This window comes from Sphaeramia orbicularis, chromosome 11 (genome assembly GCF_902148855.1).
Source record: "Sphaeramia orbicularis chromosome 11, fSphaOr1.1, whole genome shotgun sequence".
Classification (NCBI taxonomy): Eukaryota; Metazoa; Chordata; class Actinopteri; order Kurtiformes; family Apogonidae; genus Sphaeramia; species Sphaeramia orbicularis.
In genome coordinates this window covers 36043885-36048509 of record NC_043967.1, presented here as the reverse complement: position 1 = coordinate 36048509, position 4625 = coordinate 36043885, and the positions used below count along the sequence as shown (strand labels likewise).

General features: G+C 30.3%; 1 long non-coding RNA gene across 1 annotated transcript; it reads right to left on the bottom strand.

Moving 5' to 3' along the window:
- Nucleotides 1-1381: 1381 nt before the first annotated feature.
- Nucleotides 1382-3531, bottom strand: LOC115428375 (uncharacterized). Its single transcript, XR_003936614.1, has 2 exons — nucleotides 2832-3531; nucleotides 1382-2800 (listed from the first exon to the last, which is right to left on the bottom strand). It is a non-coding gene; the product is annotated as an uncharacterized LOC115428375 (long non-coding RNA).
- Between the last annotated feature and the right edge of the window lie 1094 nt (nucleotides 3532-4625).

Here is a 4625-nt window from a genome sequence, read left to right as displayed (position 1 = left end):
TGCACGTGATGACGTCAGAGGGTTTCCGTAAACAGCGACGTGACCTGCTGCATTACCACCAGTGTCCACAGGGGTGCGGTGTTTGACCTGAGGATGAGACGCAGGACTAAAGATGGAGAACGGAGAAATAGTACTAATGCCAGAAAAAAAAACACTATGGAAGAACTACTAATACTAAACACTATGGGAATACTACTAATACTAATAATACACCATGGAAATATTACTAATACTAGAAAACCACCCTTTGGAAATACTACTAATACTAATAAAATACTATGGAAATAATATAAAACTCCGTGGAAATACTACTAATACTAATAACGCACCATGGAAATATTACTAATACTAAAAAAAAAACTATGGAAATACTACTAATACTAAAAAATACTATGAAAATACTACTAATACTAAAAAATACTATGGAAATACTAATAATACTGATAAAACACTATGGAAGTACTACTAATACTTAAAAAAAAACAAAAAAACAAAAAACCCACTATGGAAATACCACTAATACTAAAAAAATCTATGGAAATACTACTAATACTGATAGAACACTATGGAAGTAATACTAATACTAATATACACCATGGAAATACTACTAATACAAAAAAAAAAAAAAAAAAAAAAAAACCTATGGAAATACTACTAATACTGATAAAACACTATGGAAGTACTACTAATACTAGAAAAAAACACTATGGAAATACTACTAATACTAAAAAATTCTATGAAAATATTACTAATACTGATAAAACACTATGGAAGTACTACTAATACTAGAAAAAAAAATACTATGGAAATACTACTAATACTGATAAAACACTGTGGAAATACTACTGATATTAAAAAATACTATGGAAATACTACTAATACTGATAAAACACTATGGAAGTACTACTACTACTAAAAGAAAACACTATGGAAATACTATAAAACACTATGGAAATGCTACTAATACTAAAAAATACTATTGAAATACTACTAATACTGATAAAACACTATGGAAATATTACTAATACCAATATAACACTACAGAAATACGACTAATACAAAAAAAAAAAAAACCCACTGTGGAAGTACTACTAATACTAATAAAACACTATGGAAATACTAATACTGATAAAACACTATGGAAATATTGTGTACATCATATTTTAAGATACTGAACCAGGACAAATTCATAAGTCCAAAGAAAAGAAACTAAATAGTTAAACAGAAATCTCTGAATTCTTTACACAATTGTCCTTAAATAGAAAAATACATAGTTTAGTAAAACTAATTTGTTTGTTCATGTTTTTTTAAGGTAAACTTTATGTCAAATATTCAAATATATCTTATTTGTTCAGTATTATAGAAATAAAAGACAGAAGGAAAGGGTTTTCAGAATCATTTATTAGATTTTTCTCTTGAAGCCAGCTTCTTCAACCATATAGAAAAAAAAAAAACTTAAAGCCTTTGTAATTAATTTGCATAACACACATGTCCTCTTCCCAATTAGAACATTCATTTGTAAAGAAAAAAAAAGTTAAATATCATAGACATAATACATTATACAGTATTACATTGTTGATATTTATTGAATTTTCACCTTCAGTCCATCTTCCTCTCAGGGTTTTTCAATCACACAATTCTTCCTCTACGTCCACACGACTAAAACAACAATATAAGTTCTGTATTTAGATCCACGTCGTCCTTTTTAACAGTAAGGCTCAGTTAAACCCCACAAATGTTGCCGAACTGTTTACCCCAAACATTGCACCGCCCCTGCTCCTGCAACGTCGAACCCACTGAGAGGAGGTTTTATCGAAAGGCTTCACACAACAAAAAAAAATATCTACATTTACTGATCTTCATATCATCTGTTTGGGCAAATCCAGCAGGCACATGAAACCAGATGACATAAACATCACTCAGTCGTTTTCTGTGCTGACTTACATCGAGAAACATGAAAGAAACTATCAAATATATTAGCTAAAAAATAAAATCTTATATTGCATAGACAAGTGATCGTCCATCAATCAAACATTACATACCTGAAGTTTTTTTTTTTTTTTTTTTTTTACATGTACCAAACAATACATTCACTTTTGTCCCTCAGTTTCCCTGAAGATAAAAGATAAAACTAGATCATATTTTCCCAGTAAACACCATTTTTGATCCCTTTAGTAACTGCATAAATCAAACAGTAATGTAATGAAACGAAATGTACAGTCATTCTCTTTGATGCTAAAGTAAAAACGACACAAAAAAAAAAAAAAAATACACACATTCATTCAACAATTAAAATAAAACAAAACATAAAAGTGAAATCGGGGAAATTTGTAATATTTTTATAGTTTAAAACATACAAAAATTAACTATAGTTATGAACAGAAAGTGAAAAAAGAAACACATTCAACATTTTGGACTTGATGCAGAAACCAGACGCACAAGAAAAACTTGCTGTTGATTTTTTTTTTACTATATTATTGTACATTCTGTGACTTACTGAGTTTGAGAAGCAGGTATGTGTCATAATTTGATGCTATCCTTGTAACACAGGCGGTATTCATTATGGTTACACGGGTTATTTATACAATTTTTTGAAATCATGAGCGATAAAGTCAGGATAAGGATGTGAATATGATTTTGTAGGGATATGAGGTTAGTATGTTAACCAGTCCACCCCAACTAGCAGTTATTGATTAAAAAAATACAGCACAGGTTGATATTTGCTGATAGTCGGAGTTAATGTTTTAATCTTTATCTTACAAATGTCATCTCATCACACAGGCATTTTTTGGTGATGCGACTCTACCGAGGAAAAGACTCATCTGGAACACAGAAAAATTGAGATGGAGGGTGAATCTAAAATTTATTTGACCTCTTATTTTCTCCTTTTATTCACCAACAGTTTATTCATGAGCTTACCCACACTGCTCAGCTTGTTTAGATAACTAATAATATTGTCAGCATTGTTCTATATTCCTCTTAATGCCAAAAATCCATGATAAAATGAAAATTAAAATTATGTAGTTTGTGTAGTCTTTACCAGATTTTACTCAAAAGCAGTGAATTTGTAGGGGATTATTTTAAAATGCAGATTAATACACACTGGTCCTCATGCAGACTCTTAAATCCACCTTAAATTAAGGATTTGAAGGATTATCTTAATTATACTCTTTTCTTTTAAGAGAGAAAAATAGAAGTCAGCACCAAATGCAACAAACTGTCTTAACCAAGTCCCATTTGATCATAAATGACAGGTTTGTTCATTTGTACCACTCCTGATGGTTTTTCACATCAAATAGTCTATGTTTTTCTCACATTTTATCCATTTGGTCGAACCTGCAAATTCAGCTTCAATTAAACTAAAGTCTGACAGTGCACACTAAATGAGACAGGGGTGAAACCACCAGGGTTATAATAGTTTTGGATTTTTCATTATAGTTCAGTTTTATTTAGTTGTGACTTTTTTTTCTCTAATTCAGTTAGTTTTCATTAGTTTTTAGAGCAGGTTTGCTAGTTTTTATTAGTTTTCGTTGTTTTCTAAATGCTTAGTTTTAGTTTAGTTTTAGTTTTTTTTTTATATATATATTTTATGTTCTTCACCATCGAATTCAAATAAATCCCAGACAGGACTCTAAACGACAAGTGACGGACCATTAAATATCATATGGTGCCAGCAGCTAACATTGCTTGAGGGAAATAAATCGATTTCGTATCGATCCGACGTTGACAAAGACAAAAGCGAAGGGAATTTTAGCCGGAATTTTTATACGTTTTAGTTAGTTTTGTAAGCACACGATACAGTTTCAGCTAGTTATCGTTACAGTTTTCATTTATTTCAGTTAACAAAAATGTTTTCACAATTCTAGTTTTCGTCATTTCGTTAGTTTTCGTTAACGATAATAACCTTGGAAACCACCTTAGTTTCGCCCACCTGAGATGTGTTTTTAAAGGATTAATTGTACACTTTAACCCTTTCATGCATAGTGGTAACTACAGTGGACAGTTACTCTACAGCTTTACTCTTGTATATTCATGAGTTTTGTTCTCTTAGTTCCATATCAACCAACACAGTGGACACTTATGCGTCATCTCATAAACTGCAATTCATACCATTATTGTAACTTTGCTGTTCTTGATTGGTTCTTGAGGGGAAATCAATTGTTAATATTTATTTTTTGCATATTATCTCCATGAAGTGAGTAATAACTAGTATTAGAATATGTTAAAATGTGAGAAAACATCAGATTAGCTGCATTAAACATGGTTTCATTTCACTGTTTTCATATCACTTTATGATATTGGGTTTTAAATACATGTTTCTTTGCTTCAAGAATAAAATTCATGGTGTAGCTGAGTGGACATTTTTGTAACTCCATGAAAAACAGGTTGATTTAAAAAAAAAAAAAAAAAAAAAAAAAATCACATTGTTTTTTTTCATGCCTAAAGAGGAATAAAAACACTCAGGAAAAAAAAATTCATGCATGAAAGGGTTAAGAACTTTAATAACCCGAAATTAATTAATTCTACAATTTCCCAAGTTTAATAAATCAAACTCAGTGTTTTTGGTCACAAGTGGATGTCTATGCTTTATGCCCTGTCCACACTAACACAGATATTTAGAAAAA